Genomic DNA, 14,258 nt, shown 5'->3' on the forward strand with positions numbered 1-14,258 from the left:
CTCTCTCTGTCTCTGTCTCTCCTATCTCTCCCCTGACTTCCACCTGTCTATCTCTCTCTCTCTCTGTCTTGTGCAGCAGTATCAGTTCCTCCTCATAAACTGTTATCATAACACACACACTCTTGGTTTCGTCATCAGTCTAAAGAACATCAAAGAGAAAGTAAACTAACTACAAAAGCGTTCTGCACGATCACGGTATCGTTGCAACTGGTCTTAAGAACTCCCACCTGCACACACTGTGCTGTACATATTGTAAACAGGCTTTCTGACACTGGCAATTCATTGCTGCATTACTGAAGTGGGACAGTGGGACTGAATTATTTTAATGACACTGCAAGAAGGGAGTGGGTTGACTTCGTCTGACTATTTAAATCACAGTGACAGTATATGCAACAGGGTAATGTGTTAAATCACAGAGACAGTATATGCAAGAGGGTAGTGTTTTAAATCACAGAGACAGTATATGCAAGAGGGTAGTGTTTTAAATCACAGAGACAGTATATGCAAGAGGGTAGTGTTTTAAATCACAGAGACAGTATATGCAAGAGGGTAGTGTTTTAAATCACAGTGACGGTATATGCAAGAGGGTAGTGTTTTAAATTGGGTAAAGCTGGTTCATGCAGGAGAGTCTGAGACTCACGCATCAGCACCACCATCACATTACATTCAAATGTACATGTCGACCTCGTCACTATTTAAATCACAGTGACAGTGTATGATCAAGAGGGGCACATGCACACCCAAAGCTGCATCTGTGCATGCGCGTGTCCATCCAGATCTCTTTTTTAAAAGCAAGTTTGTTCTCCATCCAACTTCTGACTTTTTGGGGTCAGTTTTGTTGCAAGACTCTTCCCATAGTAGGGATTCCCTGCTAAGTTTCTTATTGTGTTACAATGCTTAGATGGAGGGTCTCCGTGAAGAAGGAGAGATAAACCACAGCCCGTAAAAACTGGCATCCCCACGCTGGTATTGGTTTGTGTGTATGGAACTTGCGGTATCAACGTTGCAACTTTAACAGCGAAAATAGAGCAAAGGGAATTCCCTCAGTGCTTGTGATGCAACTTCTTTTGTCAGGAGAAAAGGGAATTCCCTACGTGCTTGTGATGCAACTTCTTTGGTCAGGAGAAAAGTGGGAGGAGAGGAGGATGGGAGGATTTCAGTTCCTCTTTCAAAGGGAATCCCTCATGGTTAACACACCAAAGGGTGTGTGTGTGTGTGTGTTACTTGTATATTTACATTTAATCCACCCAGGGTCTCTCTGCCTTGCCCAAGGACACAACGTCATTTGGCACGGCCGGGAATCGAACTGGCAACCTTCAGATTACTAGCCCACTTCCCTTACCACTCAGCCACCTGACTTGTAGGGGCTAGAAGATCACTCTGTCTGCCAAAGGAGGTGTGTATCAGTCTAGGACATACTGCAACAGTAGGACAGAGAAGGAGGAGTCATCCCGACAGTCTGGGAGTGGCCAACTGGGTTGTAAAACAGGATTGGAGGGAACTCCTGAACGAGCATGTTGCTCTGATGGTTGTAGTACGTGGGTGGGAAAAAGGTTTACGGTGATGCTATTCTTATCAGTGAGTGGGATGTGATGGTCTATAAAAACAGTAATAGTCAGAGGATTCCCCATTCGCTGCTCAGACACAACTTCATGGACGCACAGCTGAACAAAGAGATGACTTTTCAGGTGTTAATACCTCAGGGCTGCACTTCACACACTGCTCCCAGCTCCTGGAACAGGTGTGCGGTTGCCTTGGCGGCACTGATGGGGCTGATCATCATCGCTCTCTCAGTGGGATTGTGTGTCTTGTTGACTCTGGGAACCAAACGGGTAACAGCTGTGTGTTTGTGTGTTTCTCTGTGCATGTGCGTTTCTCTGTGCATGTGCGTGTATGATTGTGCTTGATGTAATGACTGTTGGATAGACGTCTTTGACGTAGTGTAATGTTAACATGTGCGACATAATTGATCAGATTATTGATTTCTGCCAAATGCTCACCATCATGTTGTGCACTTTCTCTGTCTGCGTCTAGGATATCAAACCAGAAAACGCTCCCGAGAAATTCAAGCAGACCTTCAATTTACAAGGTGACTGTTTTGCATGTGCACAACACACACACAGAAACAAGATCGCAAAGCACCGACTTGCATTGAACTTGTATTTTTAGCAAAGAAGAGCAACATTTTGATGCACGGGCCTTCCTCAGGATGCAGATAGCTTGCTGTCAAATATGTTGTTTTTGTAAGAAATACTGGATTTATACATGACAATGACATCTGACTCAGAGGCTAACCCTACGGTTGTTTTCCAGAGCCCATCGCTAAACAACAATACAACATCTTCACAGCCCCTAAAGACGGCAAGTTCATCCTCCATGGCCAGGTGATCCTCGAGGATGCCAAAAACTACGAGTCAGAAGTTGTTTACCTCGAAAAGAAATGGAGGTCAGGGAACACAGAATTGATCCAAACGCGCAAAGTGAGTTGCTTTCAGGAAATCATATTTGCCGCCGAATTGGATATGTTTGAAGGCTTGCGAGTCTTCCTCACCTTCAATACAGACCACCGCCCCAACCTTACCGCGACCACATTCCACGTTTACGAGCTATGAACCGGACAGGCTAATCACCTGTAAACATCAATACAGCTTGCAGTTCTGAGGCTTTGTGCTTACTGACTACAAGGTACTTGCCACACCACTGTCGCAGAGTTGGGTTTCCTCTCTACCTCAGGTATGTGGCTACTCTAAGTAAACGAGCCATTTGAGAGTCCTGATCTTATTTAAGAGTGCTGGGGAGAGCATGCAGTCTTTGTCCACGCATGCCAAATGCACTCCTAGTACTTTGGATTCTTCCACTGAATTCCAGATGTAACCTGAGAAGGAGGCGTGTCGCTCCAACGCCTTTGGCATGACTGCTCGACCGCAACAGGAAGCACATTTACGAATCATAGACTGAACTTGGATATGATCCTCTCATTACACCAGACACGCAGTGCATTGTGGGAAAAGAATGTGATGCCGTTTTTTTAATTGATTGATCAAGTTTCATGTTTCTAAAATCATACAGTGATAATTGTATTTTTTGTAACACAACCAAATTACAATGACGTTTCTATGTTTCTATACAACCAGTTGTGTTATATGAAGTTTTGTAATGTTACACAAAATATATATATTTATTGGATGAAATATGTTCTATACTGAAATGATCTATTATTAAACGGGATGAAATTAAACCATATTTGTATTTGAATTCTAATTGAACGGCAAAACATAATATTGATTATGAGATAAGCAAATTTATAGAAATCTTTCTTAAACTGTGAATTCCCATAAATCATGCAATTGACTACATTCAAATACACAACAGCACATACTGAACCATAAAACATTTTTTTACAAAGTTGCACTGAACCTACACCACTACAACAATAGTGAATGATGCATTTTACATTTACTAATATAACAGGCCTAAATCAAGCACTTGCTGCACATTCTAATCTCAGATGGAAAATGGAAAGGTTGAAAAAAATATTTGATCAAAAAGTTTAGAAATATATATTTTATTAATCAAAACAAGTTAAGAAAAGTTGAAAAAAAATACCAGCGTGACAATAAAACAGATAATAGTAATGGTTACTTTTTATTTAACTATATGTCAGAGCCCAAACTACTTAACTTTAACTTGCGTGAAAAAGTGGTCTGTACTTGATATAATGGAGAGGGGCACATGCACACCCAATGCTGCTTCTGTGGATGCGCGTGTCCATCCAGATCTCTTTTTTAAAAGCCAGTTTGTTCTCCATCCAACTTCGGACTTTTTGGGGTTAGTTTTGTTGCAAGACTCTTCCCATAGAAGGGATTCCCTGATTCCCTGCTAAGAGATAAACCACAGCTCGTAAAAACTGGCATCCCCACGCGGGTCCAGGAGACGGTACAGCCACGGGTATTGGTTTGTGTGTACGGAACTTGCAGTATCAATGTTTCAACTTTAACAGCGAAAAACGAACAAAGGGAACCCCGTCAGTGCTTGTAATGTCAGAGCCCAAACTACTTTACTTTAACTTAAGTGAAAAAGTGGTCTGTACTTCAACTTTTACCAGAAGTTTTTTTTAAACATGAGTATCTGTATACTTCTACTTGAGTGCAGGATGAGTGTATATCTGCCTTCATGCCACCCTAGGCGGCTTGAAGAGAGCCTTTGTCGTCTGTAGGAAGGACCGGCACTGCGGCTCACACAGACCAAACTTAAGTCAACCCTATAAGAGCCGCTCATGTCTGACATTAGGGATGCGTACATTTACATTTAGCAGAATCTTTCAGTCATGAAAATTTTAACATTACATTACATTTAGTCATTTAGCAGACGCTCTTAGAGCGGAGAGTCCTAATGGGTCACGGCCGAGCAGCAGCTCGAGCAGATCCCCTGGGAAGCCTGGATAGATGACAGGGAGAAGCAGAGAAGAAAGGGAAGAGTGGGAGGGTGACAACAACATGCTAGCACCAGGACCAGAGGAATGGAAGATACTTTATACAGAACTCTTAATTGACAAAGGGGAGTTTGGTCACGTTCTTCCGTGCTTTACTGGGCTGATGCGTATTGGAGAAGGAGGAGTCTTGGTGTGTCACCTTCCTCCCGATCTTTAGTTAACCCTTTCAGGCCTAAATCCATTTCAGAACCATACCAGGAAACGAAAGGCAGTTTCAATCATGATGCAACATTACAGTCTACGTAACATTCCAACTAGACAGGTGAGCTGTCAAGACAGGTGAAGTATGTTCTCAAGAATAAACAGGTGGAATTTCCTTGATGGAAACCAGTTAAGCTTGCCAGTGTGTGGGTTGTGGTTATTGTATGGTTTATAAATAACACATCAGAGATACCTTTAGGGCACCAAAACTGAATGTAGTACAAGAGTTTGGAAAGTACAGGTTCTGACTAGATACTGACTAGCCATTATTAGGAGAGCATCGAAAGTTGCTATCATGTCAGTATCAGTATTGCTCTACATCCACTAGGTTTTTGATAACCACTGACACCTCAACCATGAGTGAACTAGTCCTCTGTCCATTAACTTCCCCTAGCAACGTCCCCTAGCAACGCTCAACTTGAGAGGGAAAAGCCCCCATGTGGAATGAATAAAATGTTTTGCTAAATCCTAAAAATAACTTTGGAGAGATGCAAAATCTAGCTTTAGTGAGATGATTGATTGAGAGAAATGAATGACTTTGAGTCTTCCAGAATGCAGACAGTAGCTTGACACTCATTAATTCAGGTTGATCAACAGTTGCACCTCCAGTCATCCATCCGTCAAACTCCTGAAGTTTGCGGACGACACCACCCTTATTGGGCTCATCTCTGGTGGAGACGAGTCTGATTATAGGTGGGAAGCGGCCAACCTGGTGACCTGGTGCAGCCAGAACAACTTAGAGCTCAATGCTCTTAAGACAGTGGAGATGGTTGTGGACTTCAGGAGCAACACAGCCCCACTCACCCCCATCTCCCTGTGTGACTCCCCAGTCAACACTGTGGAGTCCTTCCGCTTCCTGGGCACTATCCTCTCCCAGGACCTCAAGTGGGAACTGAACATCAGCTCCCTCATCAAGAAAGCACAACAGAGGATGTACTTCCTTCGGCAGCTGAAGAAGTTCAACCTGCCAAAGACAATGATGGTGCACTTTTACTCAGCCATCATTGAGTCCATCCTCACCTCCTCCATCACCGTCTGGTACGCTGCAGCCACTGCCAAGGACAAGAGCAGACTGCAGCGTATCATCCGCACAGCTGAGAAGGTGCAATCTGCCTACCCTCGAGGACCTGCACACCTCGAGGACCCTGAGGCGAGCGAGGAAGATTGTGGCCGACTCCTCCCACCCTGGACACTCCCTGTTTCAGTCACTCCCCTCCGGCAGAAGGCTGCGGTCCATCAGGACCAATACCTCACGCCACAAAAACAGTTTCTTCCCTTCCGCTGTTGGCCTCTTCAACAAGGCCAAGGGACCACACTGACTCTAATGACTTCCTGCTTAAAACACACTGCTTTTTGCACTGCATTACAAAATTGTATGTTGTACATTTGTATTTTTGTAATATTTGTATTTTTATATTGTAATTTACGGCAACTTATATTTTATTTTATTGTATATTTAATTCTATTCTAATCCCACTTAGTACTGCTAGTTCATGTACCCTTAGTATAGATAGTCCACGTATTTAAATTTTACGTCCCTATATGTTTATTGTATGCACCTTCCTGCCAAAGCAAATTCCTTGTCTGTGCAAACTTTCATGGCAAATAAATCCCATTCTGATTCTGATTATTTCTCAGTGTGATAAACGGTTGAAATGGGTGAGTCTCACGGCGAATGCATGAGACTTGAGAGCCCTGCATTATTAATTTTAGTAATTAGATTAGCTAACTAACTACTAGTTTACCTCAGTAAACTAACTAAGGTTTACTTTAGTTAGTTTACTAAAGGTTAGTTTACTAACCTTAGTTTAGGTTAGTTTACCGAGGACAGAGTCCCCAGTGAACATTCAAATACAGAGAAAAAAGGTGCCAACATTACTGTGGCCTTTCCCTTACTTTGTGAATGTTGGGTTTCATAATAGGTCATGCTAAAAGCCATTATTATAGACGCGCATTGTACTGTATGCCTCATAAAGGCAAACCGAACACCCACATTTTATGTACAATATGATTTCGGAGCAACAGGTGTCTGGGTTGATGTGGAGAAGTTTCAGTATTAGGTTGCAAATACTGTATACTCTGATATAAGAGTGGGTTAAATTAGTGGAGTCTCAGTGTGCAAAATCTTGTCACTTAAACACAAATTTAGACTTGTACATTCAAACAGCACAGTGTCGCAGTGTTTTTGCTTGAACTCAACAGCTTGAATCTTACAAACTAAATATATGTGTGATCAGAAACGCTCCAGAAACAGAAACCTCCACCCACGGAAGCTGGTAGGAAGATTTCGGCCTGTATCTATTTCAGCGAGGTTTCCACTTTGATACTGAATCATGCTGGTCAGGGCAAGCCTGGACGTGTGCCATGTAGTTTCAGTCCTCAACGATCCAGGAATTCCCAGTTAACAGCCCAATAAAAGACCATAAAAGAACATAAAGCAGGCGGCCATCTTTAGACCGAAAGACAAGCCATGCAGAAATAGAGTAAAGACAAGCAAGATATGATATTCAAGGAGTTTGTATTTATTTTGGTTTGCGCTGTTCTTGTGTGTTCAGGGATAGGTGAGGTGCTCTACATGTGTGTTTACATTTACATTTACATTTAGTCATTTAGCAGACGCTCTTATCCAGAGCGACTTACAGTAAGTACAGGGACATTCCCCCGAGGCAAGCAGGGTGAAGTGCCTTGCCCAAGGACAAAACGTCATTTGGCATGGCCGGGAACCGAACTGGCAATCTTCAGATTACTAGCCCGATTCCCTAACTGCTCAGCTACTGGGTGTCTGTCTGTACGTTTATCTGTGTCTGTCTGTCGGTTAGAGTAACAGAAAGCTGTGATCTAACAGTAAATGCACACAACCTGGTTTGTTTTGATGAAAGTAATTGCGTAACAATTTCCCATGCATGGCTTAGAGCACATTATCATTCCTGTGCTTTTGCCACCTGGTCTTTAGAAGAATCTAAGAAACAACGGCAATCATTTCTCGGTGTAGAACCATTAACATTTACAATCTGATGTTGACAAACTATGACAAAATAAAATGAACAGAGATAGTTTCCTGACGGCGGACATAAAGGTTTCCCACTCCTGACGAGCGGGGAAACAAACAGACATAAAAGGAGTTTTAATCTAGCAGAAAAGATAACAGGGTGATCGTCTTGCAGCAGGTAGGAGTAGGCTACCCATCTTTCCCTTCCAGTGAACCGTGAAACTGTGGTGCATAGTGCGTCACGTCGCAGCCGCATTTCCATTCAGACCCAAGTCCACCCGGTGTGAGTGTATGTGTCTGAGGGGATAACCGACCGTTTTGAACCATCCTCTTCTTTCCCTACTCTCCACTGACTGGTGGGACCTGTGCTCTGCACAGGAGCTCAGGGTCGGTGTTTTGTATGTTAGAGTGTGTGTGTGTGTGTGTTCCCACCAGCATTGGGTTGTCTGTCTTCTGGTCTCTCTTTCCGTTGCGATAAACATTTCCACCTCAATCACAGCCACATAGGTCAGCTGACTTCCTGTCAGAGAGGTAGTGTCAGTGCAGGTGATTCGACAATTCAGAGTTTAATATAGTACAGACTGTTTATACTCACTGTATATGTATATGAATAGATAAATATGGTATCATAGTTTCCAAAGTGACCGGAATTCAAGGAGCAAACATATGTCAGTTGGTGAACCATTCGAGGTGTCGTTACATGAAACACAAATTGCGCAAGACTGTTCCTGGATTTAATTAACAGAAAATCTTTCCCCACATTATTTCAGTCAAGAAAAGTGTTGTTATGTCAGTGCCTTCAACATCAAACAGCTGAGTTCCAGTTAGTCAATATGGGTCATAGACACATGATAGAATATGTGGGCCTGTTTCATCAAGTCCTTCTGATGCCTATGCTGGTAGAGACATAGACATGGAGGTGAAGAAAATGCTGAGTGGTGCACAGATAGGCGGGGAGGGGAAGGGAGGGGAGGGGAGGGGAGGGGAGGGGAGGGGAGGGGAGGGGAGGGGAGAGGAGAGGAGAGGAGAGGAGAGGAGAGGAGAGGAGAGGAGAGGAGAAGAGAAGGGAGGGGAGAGGAGAAGGGAGGGGCGGGGAGAGGAGAAGGGAGGGGAGGGGAGGGGAGAAGAGAAGAGGAGAGGGGATGAGAAGGGGAGGGGAGGGGAGAAGAGAAAAGTCAAATATAAATGTGTTTTATTATTTCGATTTATTGACCACTAAGGTGTGTTCGGGGGAACGTGTACCTGTAGTGCGGGCGCAGTAGCGGAACACTTTCTGTGTTCTGGTTGGCGGGCTTGTTCAGGAAAAACGGCGTCTGAGTCATACTGAAGCTGTCAGAGTGCATCAAAGAGAACGAGAGAGGGAGCGAGAAAGGGACAGGAAAATGTAATCTTCGTAAACACAAGTTTGTGGAAAGAAATAACGTCTGAAAGCTGTATGTTGGAAAATCAGGCAGACTGGTGTGTGTTTCTGGGAAACGACAGGTGGGATGCAACAAGTTCAGATCAGTGCTGCTAAGTCAATTGAGGTTGTGCACACACACGCACGCACACACACACACACAGTTCCCAATGTGAGGGGGCCCCCCTTAGACCATGCTCAAACCCACAGTGGGAGATAGTCTGTCCTGTCATTCTGATAATGACTGTATGACTGTTACCTCAGTTATCACTCTGACCTCATCTCACTCAGTGCCCTGCGAGGAGAGAGTGAGATACAAAGAGATAAAATGACAGAGGGAGAAAGATAGAAAATGAAAAAGTGGAAGAGAGTGGGAGAGAGAGAGAGATAGACAGACGGGGGGGGGGGGAGAAATAGTCAAGAAAGGGCTCCCATCTGTAACAACCATCAGGGACTTTCCCTGGCTCACTGGTGTCCCTGTCTGTTTCTCTGAACTCTCTGTGTTTGTATCAAAACAAATGACTGGTAGACCCCCAGTTCAGGCTTATCAGTTGCGATTCAAAGTCTCGATTTCGTATGAGCTTCTTATGCGTTCACTCTTCGCGTGTCGACTAAGAACAGGATCGTGTCGGTGTGTGGCCCCACCCCCACCCTCGCTGGCTCGGATCATGGAGGGGGTGGTTTTCCTCATGCACACACACAAAAAACACTTATCCCATCATTTATGAAATATTGGAGTCAACTAAAAGGGTCAGATGGCTGAGTGGTTAGGGAGTCGGGCTAGTAATCAGAAGGTTGCCGGTTCGATTCCCGGCCGTGCAAAATTACGTTGTGTCCTTGGCCACTTCACCCTACTTGCCTCGGGGGAATGTCCCTGTACTTACTGTAAGTCGCTCTGGATAAGAGCGTCTGCTAAATGACCTAATGTAATGTAAACGTTTTCATGACTGAAAGATTCAATTCCAGACGTGAAAGACTTGGTTCAAATGATTTTGATTCACTTCATTTGATCTCGAAGAAATCTCATGCGTTCAGGTACCAGGTGCATGATTACAGGAGAAAAAACGAAACATATAGAATAGCACATTAGCAGCAATGACAGATTCAATTAAATGAAGCAATTCAATCTGCTTAGAAACAGTATTCAATTTCAGGTCCAAGCTATTGAAACTCAGACATACATGATGCCTTGTCTACACGGATAACATGGATGGAGCATTCGAAGTTAAGAGACGGTCACTATTGTTTTGTGGGCTACCTTTCTTTTATTTAGCGTGGGCTAGGGCCAAACAAAATAAAGGTAGCCCACAAAACAATAGTGACCGTCTCTTGTGAAACCCAGACGTAACAGAAAGAACAGACGCTAAACCTGGTCTTAACTTCGAATGCGCCAACCCAATGCCGCCCCTCTCTTCATGCCGCCCCAGGCTGCTTTCCGGTCTGCCCCTTCCTAAAACCGCCCCTGTTTGTGGGCCCTTTGAGGGCAGTTCCACCACGCCACTCCCAAACAGTGTTAAAGAAACCAACATGTTTGTGGTATTGATGTTCTAACAGAGATTTGAACTTGAAAACACACATGTGTAGCCAGTGTGTGGTGAAACTCACTCCTCAAGTATGTAACAGGTCACCCGCGTCAACGAATCGCAAGCTTTTCGTTGGCGTAGTTGGTAATGGTGGCGCTTGGGAAGTCAGAGGTGGTAAGTTCTAACCCATTGCGGGACGATTTGCCCGATACACACGCACTAAGCTGGCTACAGGTGTCACACGCACTAAGCTGGCTACAGGTGTCACACGCACTAAGCTGGCTACAGGTGTCACACGCACTAAGCTGGCTACAGGTGTCACACGCACTAAGCTGGCTACAGGTGTCACACGCACTAAGCTGGCTACAGGTGTCACACGCACTAAGCTGGCTACAGGTGTCACACGCACTAAGCTGGCTACAGGTGTCACACGCACTAAGCTGGCTACAGGTGTCACACGCACTAAGCTGGCTACAGGTGTCACACGCACTAAGCTGGCTACAGGTGTCACACGCACTAAGCTGGCTACAGGTGTCACACGCACTAAGCTGGCTACAGGTGTCACACGCACTAAACTGGCTACAGGTGTCACACGCACTAAGCTGGCTACAGGTGTCTTGACTCTGCACAGCCGATTCTCATTGCAGCGTCTCTTTACCAGCTCGTTTGCATGTGTCTCCTTGGGTTTCCCTCCTTCCTCTCCTCTCCAGCTGCTTTTCAAGCATCTCGAGGGGGTTTGTTTGAGCTCAGAGAAGCTTGGTCGAGACCCTAAAACCCCATTCACACCAAGGACGAGAACGAGAACTATAACGATAATTTGCGTCCACAACAACCTCAGCGATTTGCTTTTCCGCAATGTCGCCTGCCTTTTGAATTGGTTGTCAATGTTTAATAGTTCATCGGGTGGGGAAAATATAGATTTTGAAAGTGATCCCAACAATATCGTTGTCATTATAGTTGTGGTGTGGACTGCTATTCTTTTAAATATAAAACGATTCTAAAAACTGTATCTTGATAGCCTAGTTATAGTTCTGGTTATCATCCTTGGCATGAACGGGCCTTATGAATCAACCGTCACACCCTTAGTCTCCAGTCTGGATCACTATCACTGACTGTCTTCAAATACGTTCATGCTTGTTCTTCCTCTATGTAAAAACACAAACTAAAAACCGAGAAAACGTACATTTTCACACAAGTATGCAGGAGTATGCAGGATGCCAATAGTGTGTGTGTGTGTGTGTGGGGGGGCGTTTTTCTAAAAGTGCGTGGTGGGACATCTGACCCTCTTTTTCCGAACACTTGCCCAAACAGCTGAGAGTTCCCTCTGCCATGCTGACAGGACAGATCCTAGTCATAGCCAGCATCCACCATGCTTCAGGCATGCGGTGTTTGTGATCCCAACAGCATGGATGTGACTGCCCTCTAGTGGACACTCCCCACCTCTGTCAAGACAGACGTGGAGACGTTGAGCGTCCTGGAGGTTTGGGTGCTCATCAGGGGGGAACTGTCTGGGCCCTTAATATATTCTAAAAATATATATTTTAAAAGTAATCTGTTCTAATTTTATTTTATCAATTCATTATTTGACAATCTAAAGACTATGTTTCTGAAATAAACCCTTCAATCCTGCCTATTCAGTTTGTGTTGGAATGTGAAGAGTTAAATGAAAAAATCCCCTTTTGACACCTTATCAGACATTTGCTGCCTCCGTTGTTGGGAGGAAAATGCTATGCAGCTCTGTGATTGGTGGTCCAGCTATGAGGGCCGATTAATAGTAATTCAAAGAAAGACTCATTTCTATTGACAGTAAAATCGACCAATCATATCTTCCTTCTAAATGGGTGGGCTTTGTTATCGCTAACTTTATGACAAGTTCCACCCACTGTGGGGAACGCGATCACAAGCTAATAAACTAGCTAACGTACCGTTAGAGCTAGCTTGTTCGTTCACTTCACAATGGAAGCCGCGAGTAACGTTCCCGCTAGTGAGGAGGACATTGTTTCACATTTGTTATATGCGCCGTTTTCAAGGTTAACTTTGAATGAGAAGTTAGAGTTAATCGTCAAAGGAAGACCTACACCAGAACTTAATTTTGTGCAGAAAACCAAAGCTTTTGAGAGTCATGTCAACTCCAGCAATTATATGTGGTACCTGTCAGTGCCGGTCCTAGCACATTTGGCATCCTAGGCAAGATTTATCACGACCCTGATAGGCTAAATGTACCAACACAACGTCATTATGCACAATTACCGTAGATAGTGCCGCAAGGGCTGGCTCAAATAGTACGTAATGACCAACACAATTTCATGTAAGTCAGATGTCTCCGGTTAATTTTCTACCTGTCCAATCAGCGAACAGAGGGAGTGGCTGAGAACGATGACGATGATGTTGTGCGCTAGTTTGTGTTGTAGTTCCACAATGGCGGCGGAGAAAGATGCGAGCGAAGCCATTCGGTCCGTTTTGGCAACGCAGTCGAATATCCAGAAGTTAAAGCCGGAGCAAGAACAATCTTTGATCCCCACAGGGTTAGTTTGATTTTCCAGCTAGCTCCGTTAGTCGTGAAGGAGTTGGCTAAGGCGAACGCTAGCGATTGGTTATGGCAGATCCAGAGTGGCTCTGGGCAGATCCAATAGTTTTAAACTTCAACAGAGTATCCGCCTTCAAGGAAGTTAACGCTTGTCAATGGAGCGAGCCCAGACTCTCTGTACAAATGAAATGTACGAGAGTCTGGTTAGGACCAGGCTATAAATGAATTAGGACTGAGGGAAATGAAATGACAGTCATGCAGTTCACAAAGTGTGAGAAAGAGGGCGCCCGCAGGCAGCTTCTCGCTTGCTAAGAACCTGAAACAACATCCTTGTCGACAACCTGGATTTCAAAGAACACATTGCTCGCACGATGCAGAAGTTTTCTTGTCCAAACATTGTGGACTCAATAATACCATCCTCTCAAGAGGTTAGGTTCCCTCGACGGTAACCGACCCTTTCCCCTTCTTAATTGATTAATGTGTGACATGCTTGCCGGTGCTGTACCGAAATCGGTGACGTTATGACAGATGTGACCCGGGGCTGCTGTTCTCATGGCTTGCCAATGTTAGGATTAAGGTTAGGACTCGAACATTTACTGAACAGTATGGCACTACTTGGGCATGTTGGGGCCCCGAGGGGTTCTGACAGCAAAATATAACGAAACCTTTCTGCATTTCTGGTGTGTAAGCCTGAGGCTCACCTCTACCTCCACTCCCTCCCCCCCCCCCCCCCCCTCTTAAACAGCGACCCATGAGACATTCACACAGGAAGTATAATCAGCTTCTATGGAACACACTGTGCCTCATCTGAGGCCTGCAGGAAGTGCTCAAAGGCTGCAGCCCCCTCATCTGTGCCCACCACATGCCGAGAGCGAGACCGTGTGTGTGTGTGTGCGTGCTTGTGTGTGTGCTTGTGTGTGCTTGTGTGTGTGTGTGTGTGCTTGTGTGTGTGTGTGTGCTTATGTGTGTGTGTGCTTGTGTGTGTGTGTGTGCTTGTGTGTGTGTGTGTGTGTGCTTGTGTGTGTGTGTGTGTGCTTGTGTGTGTGTGTGTGTGCTTGTGTGTGTGTGCATGCAGAAGCAATATGTTTTATCTGCACTTGCAAATGGCATTGTGCATAAATCTTTCT

The sequence above is a fragment of the Osmerus mordax genome, chromosome 26 (genome assembly GCF_038355195.1).
Source record: "Osmerus mordax isolate fOsmMor3 chromosome 26, fOsmMor3.pri, whole genome shotgun sequence".
Taxonomy (NCBI): Eukaryota; Metazoa; Chordata; class Actinopteri; order Osmeriformes; family Osmeridae; genus Osmerus; species Osmerus mordax.